The sequence below is a fragment of the Panthera pardus genome, unplaced genomic scaffold (genome assembly GCF_024362965.1).
Source record: "Panthera pardus isolate Hobbes unplaced genomic scaffold, ASM2436296v1 HiC_scaffold_2, whole genome shotgun sequence".
Classification (NCBI taxonomy): domain Eukaryota; kingdom Metazoa; phylum Chordata; class Mammalia; order Carnivora; family Felidae; genus Panthera; species Panthera pardus.
This window is the reverse complement of record NW_026526765.1, coordinates 25,532,633-25,544,997: the sequence shown is the minus strand read 5'-3', so window position 1 is coordinate 25,544,997 and position 12,365 is coordinate 25,532,633. Positions and strand designations below refer to the sequence as shown.

Here is a 12,365-nt window from a genome sequence, read left to right as displayed (position 1 = left end):
ATTTTAGAGTAACCCAGAGGTTGCTGCTGGAGTGCATAAAGAATAAAAAGACTAAAGCTGAGGGCAGATTCTCTCCCCACCCTGAAATCCCAACGGCAACAAATGTAATTAATTAAGCCACCAGAACACTGTAGAGATGACTCATGCTTCTCCTAGTGAAAGTTTGAAATAACTGACTCTACTCACTTAAAGATGAAGTGTTGAATTTTTGTTACCATAAGAAACGCATTAAGAATGTCTAATTAGTTATAGACATAAGAATGTCTAATGCCTCAGCATTATGCCAACAGCAGAATTTCCACCACACAAAGTTTCATGGGGCCACTGAGACCTCCATAAAATCCTCACCCACCAAGATGCCCCTAGGTACCTTCTCAGCTGCAGCGTTCAGTTCTCCTTCAACATTCTTTGACTGACTTGAGGGAGAAACTGAAGTCAGGCAAGTTCTAGCCTGTCAAAAGGATTGTGCAAAGGACTTACCTTCCCAAACCCAAACTGCAGCCTTCATTTCTGCCACCTTCTCCCCTGCAGTGATTAGAGGCAATTTTCTGTTTTCCCCCTCTGGGTCTTTACTGCTGTCCTGCCAAAACTGTCTTGCATCTGCTACAATAAAATACCTGCGATGTTTTCTAAAGCCAGCAGCTTACTGCCAACAGTCAACCCTCTACCCCACAGGCAGCGGTCTGGGAACTTTAGTCAAAGTGTTGCAAGTTGAAGGCTAAGGTGGAATTTGGCTAAGGCCAAGGCATGGTTCCTTGGAGGGCAGACCCTCCTCTGGCTGATGGAACCAGCCTGCAGGAGAAAAGAACACTTTTGTTAAAGAGGCAGAAACAAGAGCAAGAGGTATGAGTATAGGGTTGTTATCCATCAAGAGTACCATGATGAATCCAGAGAGTCATGCCATTCAAAATGAAGGTCACCTATGGTGCCTTTGAATTCCCTCCCACTTCTCCCTGGCGTGGGCACTTCCAAGTGTGTTCTTATTTGGGTGGGAAGTGAAATTGATCACTGCTGCCCCCCCCCTTTTTTTTTGGAGGGGGAGGGAGGAGAGACTGTAAGAATGTTTAAGCTTTTGTTGAAAGGGCAAGGCTTGGGAAGATATAATGTAGAAATAGAAAGCTATCTACTCTTCAAGGAAGAAATGTGCAAATGTTTTTTTGCCCCCACAGTCTGAGTCGTCACACTGAAATAGAGGCTTTTGAACTGAACTGATTCTCAAGGACCACTCTGGTTGATCCTCAGACTCACCCTACTCTGCCAATTTCCAACTTGGTTTCCATCTTTTAATTTGGGAAGAAAACTAGAGTGGAAATTAGAAAGGCAAAGAAGACAGTCCCAAGTGTCTTGCTTTAAGACACCTGATAGCCTCCAGACCTCAAAGTTACCAAAAACACAAAGTAATGCTTCTCTTTTACCAAAGGCATCACTCTCGGCCCTCCTAAGTGCCAAGTTTCTCTGGTGTATGTAAAATATAGTTATATTGCTTCTTCAGGAAGAGACCATAAAAAGGCAGGCAGATCTAGAGTCCCAGGTCAATTGCTGTCTTGACCTACTTACTGCCCAGGGACCTTGTATCTAAGGCGAGACTGTGTGAGCTCACCCTGTGCCCGACTGAGGCCATCTGTGGAATACAGTGTAGTGTGGGTGCATGCCCACGCACACCTAGATTTAACAAACCACGGTCACATAACGCAAAGGGCCAATCAGCAGAATAGGACATCAGAAGATGTCTTCGTAGGACACACTCCGCCCCCTCCTTTGCTAAGCAGAGCAGGTATCATGTGAGTGAAGAAGGATGCTACCACCTTCTTCCCTGGCCACTGAGGAAACAGCAGAGCTCCAGTCAGGACATCCAAGGTGACAGGGATGTTGTGCTATACCCCCTGACCCCCACGGCAGGCAATGTTTGAAGTTGAGAGGGTGCACTGCCTCCTGAAGTTCTTAAGAGGGACACAAAGCTATACAAAAGGGACCCCTGCCAGCCACTGAGAGGTGAAATTATTAATTCCCTTTCATGGACATGATCACAAGCTTCCCTTGCTAACTCAGAATCATAACTTCTATTTGCTTGGCCATTTCTCTCTTCTAGATTTTATGTACTTTTGTACACATAGGCAAACATTTAAGTTGGTCTTTTATCCCATTCACCATCAGGGAAAAGTTGATGAACAGAAGTCAGATTCGAGTCCTGTTCAGATAGCCAAAGGGAGGGGGGCAGATACTCCAGCTATGAGCTGACACACTTGCCCTCCCAATAGTCTATAAATGAGTTGGCTGATGAAGGGCTGCTTGTGGCTTATCCTCCAGTTTAGCTCATGATCATATTTTGACTGCTTGGCTGCCTCTGTCTCTTTATGAGCCAACTTGGTCGCGTGGCTCAGAACTGAAAAGGTCCTTCATGCTACTTTGAGACACCAGGTAGTTCGAGAGCTCTTAGATACACACAGCCAACCCATGCAGAGGAAGAGGTTACTCACCCTCTAACCATGGCCTTCTGGGAACCCAAAGCTGACCCTTCACCCCAGAGCCTGTGCCCCATTAAATCTGGCCACCCAGCACCACACCCTCTTGGGCAAGCTTCATAAATCGCCTCACGTGCTGTGATTCCTAACTGCTCCTTGCTTGGGGAGTCCAGGCCTCAGCGTGCTCTGCTTCTGGTTGAGTTTCAGCACTTACGCAAATCAGGTTTCTGACTATGTCTGAAATTCCAGTGCATACAGGAATAGCAGGTTGCTTAATCTCTAAATTCAGAGCCAAACTCTTTTCTAAATACAGACAAAGGTGCTGCCTGGATCACATGGTAGATTAAAGGACCCACCCTTGCCAGTTCTGACAGGCCGACTTGTCAAGTACATTGCCGCCATCTTGTTTTCCAGCCCCGAACTCCCATGGGACACCATACTATACATATTTTCATACTTCCTCACTTGTTTCCATCTGTCAAACTGGGCCCCACCCCCATTCTTCTCCACTGACAGCATCCAATTTCCAAATACAGGACATAGACAGTGAAATGTCTTGGAGAGAAAAAAATTAATACTGGCCATTTTATTTTTCTTCTTAAACTACAATCTTCTTGTAAGAAACCCTTCTGTGTTTCTGCAGTAGACAATAAGCTACTTACTTACTCATTGCTCCATATCCAGGCCTGCAGTTTTGATACAAGTTAAACATGAGCAAGGTCACCAGATTTTCTTCTTCCCTTATTAGAAAGGACATTAACAATGAAATACTGTGCTGGGTTGAGGAGAACTCCATGTTCAGGGAAAGGCCGGTGGACCTATAGTAAGCTTTCTTAGATAGCAATAAAGGAACACTGTTCTGGATATGAGAAAACATGATATTCATTTCACTCTCTTTTTTATTACAGAAAACATCTTTTTTTCCCCAAGTCCGATAACAAACAACACAGATTGTAGAATTCTGGCCAGCATTCAGTCCACAAAAGAGAAACAAGGAAGTGAATCATTTTTGTGTAAGTTAGCGGAGTTTTGTTCCCCATCAGACTCTTTCAGCAGGGGGCACCGTCACCATGTGGTGGGTCTCCCAGATGCCTTCACCAGAAGGTTCACCAACAAGGGGGAAGGAGGAAAACCCAACCACAACGCACAGTTCATCTGATGTTTCTTTCCCATTGATTGGACCCTGAAGAAAATCTTCCCAGTTTCCCTGCTCCTGAATCCACCCTTCTGGAGGCAATAATGCCTTTTAACAGACTGAGAAACTAAAATCAGTTTCCAAAACAACAGCTCATTCAAACTGTTGAGAACTTGAGCTGTGTCAACAACCCACTGAGCATTCTGGTCACGAGTGATATTAAAAATCAGAGGTCAGCAACTATTTTCTCTAAAGCGTCATAGAGAAACTATCATAGGCTTTGTAGACCTTATCTGTCTCTGTCCTGTATTCTTGTTTCTTCAGCCCTTTAAAATGTACAATACACATCTAGCTCCCAAGCCCTCTGAATACAAGCTGAGACAGGCTGGGTTTGGTGCACAGGCCACAGTGAGCTGACCTCTGACTGCTTCCAGAATGGATCCGAAAAAGGAGTCTGTCCCCCAGTTCAGCCTAAATCACAGGCAAAAGCACCTGGAACAGGCATGTAAAGGATGGGAGACAAAGGCGCCCCACCCAACTGATGGAGAGTCAGCCAGAAAGGAGACTTGGGGGTAGTGGGAACAGGAGAGACTGTCCCCCCTCCCCTCTACACACTGGGTATCGCTTTGGAAGGCAGAGAAGTCAGAGAGAACAAGAGAGCAGCGATAAGGTATGGGCTTGCCTTGACTAAGCACAGCCCTCCAGGCCTAAAATGCAAAGCCAGAAGATTTGGCTTCCCCAGCCCGATGGATGGACTCAGCCAGCCAGTAAGGGAAGCAGCTCTCACATCAACCTCCTCAGACACACCCCTGTGGCTAATATGGCATTCTCCAAAGCTCCACTCCAAGGGTGCCAGTACTCAGGCAGGACTATTCCACTGAAATCTTAAATTCTCTATCTAATTCTGATGCTTCTGTCACTCTGACCACCCACACCATTTCTGATTGCCCCCAAGTCAGCTCAATTCCACTACTCTGACCACTTCGCTGGGGGGAAATGCATGTCCAATTATCCAGGCACCTATCAGAAGCAAGGCCTGGCAATGGCTCCAAAACCCAGGTTTGAGCTGCTCTTTATTCTGTTCCTCTTCTCATCTCACAAGCCCCAACAATGGAAAGGATGCTCTGAGACTTAGCTGTAACCACGGGAACCACAGATCTGTCTTTAAATTATCCTTGCGTGTGGCCGCAACCCATGGCCCTCCACATTTATTTTCTACTTCTGAGCATGAAGACATTACTGTGACAGTTTCCAATCCTCTGACCCTCATCTCCCCCCTGCCCCCACCATGACAAATATTTAGATGCACACTTTACTTTCCAATTCCCTGACTTAGAAGCTGAGCAAAGCAAGCCTGCCTTAATGGAGAAAACATTAGTGCATTCAGGCTTCACTCTGGATCCCGGTCAATTTCGAGATATTTCACAGCTGTTGTACATCTACTTCCTTTCTTGCAAAAGCCAGCAAAAATTAGCAAGCACCTTGTTGGCACTGAAATATAAAAATACAACAACGGTCAAGCCTGAAAATCAGTTTCTGGTTGGCTATCTTCAAACTATTTGTTCTAAAACAGTGCCTGAAGTTCATTTATCATCTGCCAAGTTTAAAATCAGTTTTAATTCAATGCTGCATGGTTTGGTAGGATTGTTTTCAAAGCAACCTCCAGAATATAAGTCATTTGGTCATCAAAGTAGTCACTGAGAAAAAAACTCTTGCTTGGGCAGCTATCAGCACAATTCACGCTAGGTCTGTTTCTGATGTCAATATTATCTACTCGTTTCTCATATGCTTAAAAAAAATGCAAACATATAAGTTGTGTTCAGAGAGAAGACAGGGTTCTCTCCCCAGCTCGGGTCCCCTCCTACCTGCTTCTGAGCTGATCAGGTGAGCCTTCTCTACTGTGCTTCACACCCACTTGAACAGGACAGGCTCCAGAGTTTGTCGTGCTTCATTTCCCTTCTCCATTCAGTCCTTTAAAGTCCCGGGTTATTAGCTATCAACAAAAATGTGAGCCATGCCAGGGCGTGCTCTGACTTCCTGCCTGCTCCCCACGCTCTACTGAGCTTAGGAGCAGATTTTCTCTCTCCTCCTCCAGCTTCACCTCCTGCGCTCGAGGGCCCCACCCACAGCACTCAGATCATTTTTCATTTATGAGTGCATCCAGCGAAACTGTGTGTAAGAGAATGAGCCAACCCCTGCCCTGCCAGTGTCCTGGAACCACGCTGCTAAAGGCGGCTTTAATTTTCCAGGAGTATGGGGGAGCGTTAGCTTGTGGCAGAAGTCACCTGGGGTTTCCTCCTGCAGGTATCTGCAGACCAGACTTCCATCCACAAAGGACCCACACCTTGGTGATGGAGTTGTAAGAGCATCAGTATGCAGATGCCACAACCTGAAATACCCTGAAGATTTCAGGCACGAGACAACAAAAATACACTAAAAATGTGAAGCCCGGATGATCAGTGAAGAAACAGCACCCAGTGACCTATTTTACTTTGCACTTATTAAAAGGCCAGGTTTCTTACTGCATTTAAATGGGAATAAAAACTGAGACTTTAAATAATATTATAAAGAAGCCCACTGGTAAGTAAAAGACCATTTGTGTGTGTGTGTGTGTGTGTGTTTTAATGTTTATTTATTTTGAGAGAGAGAGAAACGGGAGGGGCAGAGAGAGAGAGAGAAAGGGAGAAGAGAGTCCCAAGCAGGCTGCATGCCAAGAGCACGGAGTCCGACGTGGGGCTTGATCTCACGAACCACGAGATCATGACCTGAGCCAAAATCAAGAGTCAGATGCTTAACCCGCTTAACTGACTGAGCCACCCAGGTGTCCCAGTAAGAGACCATTTGTAAAAAAAGAAAAAAAAGGAGCCCGTTGTCATGATGATCCCTAATCTATAAGTTTCCTACTCCGACAACACTTGCATCTTCCATTCTGGACCACCACTTGCAAAAATAGAGATTATGAACCAGCTCCTGAGAACACTTACCCAGCCGGAATGTCGGCAGCTACAAAGATGATAAGATTTTATCAGGAAATAGAACTTTTAAAAATAGGCTCCCCCAAACCAATACACATGTATCACGACTTCCACTACGTACAAAATTCACCTTATCTGCAGCTGGAGCAAAAGGGGTCGTTCATGTACCACCAACCAGGTCCTGAAAACCCTATGGCCTTCGGAATAGATATGAAAATTTGCACAAAGCCATTAAAATGGGAATGTGTTATTATGAAAATACTGACAGTCTTTTAGTAGCTGTTCTTGTCAGGAACGAGAAAGGAGCAATTCCTCTGCTCATTGGCAGGCATGCTCGGGTCAGGGTTTAGAGTTAATGTTGGTCTGTTTTCACTCTCATCATTTATTTTAGAGTTTTATCCAATATGGATTTCCTCCTATGTTTCTTCGTGTTGTCTAAAGCTAGTCCCAATCACCAGGGGAAGTTCTTAAGTTTAAAAAATTGCTTTTTAATTTCCCTATATTGAAAAGCTGATGACTTAGGATCCAGACTTAAAGTCTGCTTCTTTCTTTAATTAGATGGTTACAATGTCCCCTAAGAAAAAATGCTATACATCTTCATATGTTTCAAGTGGGTTCTAGTCATCTAGTCTAGTCTAAGACCACATCCTTGAAAAAAAGTAGGTGATCTGCTTTTTACAGAGGAGACCCAGAGAAGCAAGACACAAAGTCACTGGTAAATACATGATGTGTCACTGGCAGGGCAAAAAGAACTGACGGGAAGATCAGTTCCTAGTCTCTAAGCCCGAGAAGGGAACCCTGGACCGGTTCCAGTTTTCACACGCCAACCAGGAGCCTGAAGGTTGATTACATGGGTGCCCTTCTGGGATTCACCTCCCTAGTTCCAGGACAGTGGACTTGCTCTGAGTTTAAGCTAAAAGGAGGGGTTCTGTTCTTTAAAAAAAAATTTAAGGAGTGAGGGAAAAAAGGAGGTTACAATTTTCTTGATCCATAACCAACTAGTCTTAGAGGTAAAGTTTGCCTATATTCGCTGCAGTGTTAGTTTGTGAGATGGCCAAAAATCGATGGTGAAACCAGTTATTCTGCCCGCCTCCTGTTCTCTCAACCAAGGGTGGATAATATATATTATATAATTTTGCTTTAAGGGGAATTGCTGTTACATTTACTCACAGAAGTAGCCATGCAGCCTGTACTAGACAAATACACAGGCCGTTAGAGACATCTAACCATCCAAGGTTCTGGGGAAGAGGAGATTTGGGTCAAACCTCCCATGGTAGAATTGGAGCTCTGCTTTCTTCTCTCACTTTTACACCTAAGGCTCTCCCATGAGCAAAAGCAGAAGGGTAACAAACAAAGGCAGCATCAGAAGGACAGGGAGCTAGAGAATGTTCCAGAAATCCCTAACAGAGAAAGAAATCAACAAGCCAAAGGACACTCTGGGTACACACCCCACAGAATTGAAAGCAGGGACACAAATGGCTATACACACAACCACGTTTACAGCAGCAATTCCCAAAAGGTCGAGGCAACCCAAGTGCCCATTGACTAATTAATGGATTAAAAAAATGTGGTATATACATAAAATGGAATACTACTCAGCCCTAAAGAGGAGATTCTGATGCATGCTACGACAGGGATGAACCTCGAAGACATTATGCTAAGTGAAGAAAACGGGCACAAAAAGATAAATGTCCCCTGATTCCTCTTATGTCAGGTACCTAAGGGTAACCAGATTCACAGGGACAGAAAGTAAAATGGTGAATGCCAGGGGCTGGAGAGAGGGGAGAATACAGAGTTACTGTTTAACGGGTACAGAGTTTCAGTTTTGCAAGAGACGATGTTCTGGAGACAGATGGTGGTGGTGGTCACACAACAATGTGGTCACATCTAATGCCATAGAACTGCATACTTAAAAACAGCTAAAATGGCGGGCAACTAGGTGGCTCAGTCACTTGAGCGTCCAACTTTGGCTCAGGTCATGATCTCATGGTTCGTGAGTTCAAGCCCTGCATCAGGCTCTGTGCTGACAGCTCAGAGCCTGCTTTGGATCCTCTGTTCCCCCCTCTCTCTGCCCCTCCCCTGCACGGTCTCTCTCTCTCTCTCAAAAATAAAACATTAAAAAAAAAAAAAAAGGAAAAAAAATAGCTAACATGGTAAATTCTATATTACCACTTTTATAAAGCTAATGGAACCTGCATCTTCTCTGCAATTGCCCCTTGGCCAGTCGTATGACTATCATGCTTCATATTATTAAAGCCACAAAGTGAAAAGACTACCCCTTGCCAATTCATAAATGACTTGACAACAACAGGAAGCACTAAAATTGCCTCCTTTCTTTTCCCCATCCCCCAGAATGTTGTGAACTCCACCCATGTGCTCAGTTTGTTTCTATATTCTGTGACGGGAGAGGATAATGTCGGTACTGATGGGCAACACCCTCAGACTTGTTCAAGCACGGAGAGCCCTGGCCTGGAAATGTGAACAAACGGCTCCCTTCCAACCTGGCCACCAAGGCAGCTCTCGTGGAGGTCACACACCCCTCTCACCTCGCTCAACTCCAGCAGCACCCACTGATACCATCGTGTTTTTTTGGTCCCTACTTGTATACAGAACTGGTTTTTGTTTGTTTTTGCAATTGAATCTGAGACCAAAAGTCTGGTGGATGGAGCGGCTTTTGGCTCTCTGATCAGCCCTTCTCAGTCTCCATGCTCAACTTGCCTCCTCCCTGCCGGCAACCAGGTGAGACCAGAATGGGCATGAGCGTCTCTCCCCCCGCCTCCCTGGGTCACACCCCCACTGCCAAGCAACTACAACCAAGTGAGAGCCTCTAGCTCCTCAATCTCCATCTTCTTCCAGAGCTTCAGACCCAGACCTCTGCCTGCCTCCTGCCCTGCTCCACCTGCATGGCGGGTAGCATCTCACACTCAGCGTGCCCTGAAATAAAAACCATCATGCTCTCCCTCAAACCAGCCCATCCTCCTATATTCCCTCTTTTAATTAATGCCCACCCCTGGTCACCCAGCATTCGAGTTCCCACCCACCACCCTCTTTCCTTCGCACTTCGTGGTTGGTTGGGTCCCGTCTGCTCCACTTTGTACGTCTTTCGTTGTCCCCCTCCCTGTATTTTGTCATGTTTAGGGTCTTCATTCCAAACTCTTCTCTGTTCCTCAGTTGTCTACCCCTCCAATCTATCCTGCACACAGAGACATCCGCTGGCAAGTATGTAAGATCTGCTTGATAATTTCTCACCGCTCTAATAATTTCTCATCGCCCGAAGGATGAAGTCTTAATATCTTTACTCTTGATCTAGCCCCATTGCCTGCATCGTGAAACACGCTGGCTACTGCTCTTTTTCATCTGTTTATGCTTCTCACATATACCAGTGCTTTTCAACAGGGCAAGAGTTTACGCCCTGTGGGAAGGAGGAGGGCTTGCTACTGACATCTAAAGGGTAGAGGTAGTGCTAAACATCTGACAATGCGCAAGACAGCCCTCTGCAACAAACAACAGAGGATATGGGTTCTTACGGCGTTGGATTACACTGTATTTATTACCACAGTGGCTTCCCACTCTGGGGCTGCAAGCATGCATGTTGTCAGGTGCAGAAAGTTACATGAATGAGACAAGCAGGTTAGGCAAGAGCAACAGGGGTGGTGAAAACTGGAGCAGCCATCTCTGTCCTAAAGAACTCAGAGTCAACATTCCAAAAACCCTGAGCTGAACCACTGCAGCTTCTACGAGGCTCGTGAGCAGAGGTGAGGACTGCTCACTTCCCTGGCACTTGCTCCATTGAAAGTGCTGGATCAACATTTACTAGAAAGTTCCCTTTTGTATTTCCTTCAGAGTGCTACCTTCCCCTAAATTCTAGCGAATAAATGGGAAAACAGGACAAAGCTCTCTTCATGTCAGATCCTTAAAGCAGTTTCACTGTCCTTTTGAATGTTTTTTTCTCAAGGGTTCTTTCTTTGTACAATTCATTACCCTACTCCAGTTTTCCCACAAGTACATTCAACAAAGTGCCAGTTTGAGAAGATGCCCTGTGGAAGAAGGGCTCCATGGTCCAATACGTTTGAGAAGTGTTGCAGACTAGCTCTCCCTTTAACTAGTGCATCCAGATCTTACTTTATCAAACAGCTCCCACACATTTTATAATATAGCTGATTAATAGCAAACAAGTGTGTTGAGGACTTTTCAAACACTCTCCAACATTCTCCTTGGCCATTTGATTTGCCCTTCCATCTAGATGGGGCACTCTTTGGTTTAAACTTGCACATGGGTGCAGGAAAGTTCCAGCTGTCCCTAACTCCGTCCCCATCTCTGAGGCCAGGATGGGTCTCTTCCCGCTTTTCCCATCTTCATAACTTGCCTCCACATCTACAGGAATGTGGGCACATTGAAACTTCCCAGCTTTCTTCGGGAAGGAGCTGTCTTAGGAAAAGATGGAGGGAGGAAATGAGAGCTATGCTATGGTCAGTGGTTGCAATCGAATAGGAGGTACCCACTGGCATGCCCCAAGGACTTGGGATCTTGGACAATGACACGTGATTCTTAGGCCCAGCCTTACAGAATCAAGGCCCATTGATGAGGATTACGTCAGTCCATTCAAAAAGAAAAGTGTGTCTCTTCTGCACCCAGATGGAGGAAAGGACCAATCATTTTGGACAAGGAAAGTCTAACGTCAGAGGAGTAGAAAGTCTTTATGACACACACCACCAGAGACATGTTTGCCATACTCCTCCACAGAGAGGTGGACCAGCCCATGCCCTGACTTCAAGGCATTTGTACCTCCTCAGACCCTAGCCAAGGACAAACTGCTTAGATCAACCAGCCACTGGTCTTAGCCACAAGAGTGGTGCTTGGTCCCCACTTTCTATCCTGACTTGCCAGTCCAATCAATCCTTTGAATTGAGGCAGTTTCTTTCATAGAAATGGAGACGTTTTTGCTTTTGGAAGCTAAATCCACCCCCATCATAACTTGAACTCACTCCTGGGAAACCTGCCCCAGACCTGAGGACCCCCACGGACCAAGCCATGAGTGTTGATAACTCACACTCAGCTGAGCACAGGGAATAAGCAGTTTCCTTAGCCAATGTCACCAGCCACCTTCAGCTCGACACCTCTCTGTAATGCCTCTCATGGCCTTGGGCTCTCTGAGACATCAATTTCTGTGAGCATCTCTGCAGACATTTCCCCAAAGATTTCCACAAGATTCGCTACCCCTCAAGACCAGAATCAGACAAGTAATTAATAAGGGTCTCCTGTAAGCACCTGTGCAACGTGAATTTGCTGGGCAGGCAAGACCCTGTTCATTCGAAAAGATTCCCACCACTTGCCATGCAACACGTGCTGAATGAGAAGTGACAGATACAGGCAGTCAGGGCTCCAGGATTCCCACAGGGAGGTGTCATGATGGGTGGGGTAATCAAGAGTGACTTCCACAGGAAGTGGGTCTTACAGAAAGTCTTAAAGTCAGCTTCTTGGTCTTGGATTTTCCCACAGCTCCACACTTCTCCCAGATAAATAGAGAGTGGGCTACGTCTCATAGATGCGGCTTCTGGAGACAACTGCATTCCAGCCAGACCCACCCGACCTGACACACTGGCATGGTGAGCAGAACATGACAAATGGCAGGCTTGTTAAACAGGCATTCTGGAAAGGACCGCTGCCAGCCAGGTTTGGGATCAGATTGCTGCCCATGCCACTAGGTGTGTATGAACCAGATAAGCATGACAGAGGCCACAGTCACAAGTCCGCTAGAATGCCACACAGGGGAAATAAAAACAGCAGGCAGGG

At 45.8% G+C, this 12,365-nt stretch overlaps 1 protein-coding gene across 7 annotated transcripts in view; it reads right to left on the bottom strand.

Moving 5' to 3' along the window:
- The window catches only part of PDZD2 (PDZ domain containing 2), a 364,618-nt gene that overhangs the window by 133,607 nt on the left and 218,646 nt on the right, over nt 1-12,365 (bottom strand). The window contains exon 1 of one of the 7 annotated variants that reach the window (XM_019450718.2): nt 5,463-5,689. The exons of the other annotated variants lie outside the window; for them this stretch is intronic. The gene's annotated coding sequence lies outside the window, so the exon portion shown is untranslated. Of the gene's footprint in view, nt 1-5,462; nt 5,690-12,365 lie in introns of those variants that run through there. 7 annotated transcript variants of the gene reach the window in all.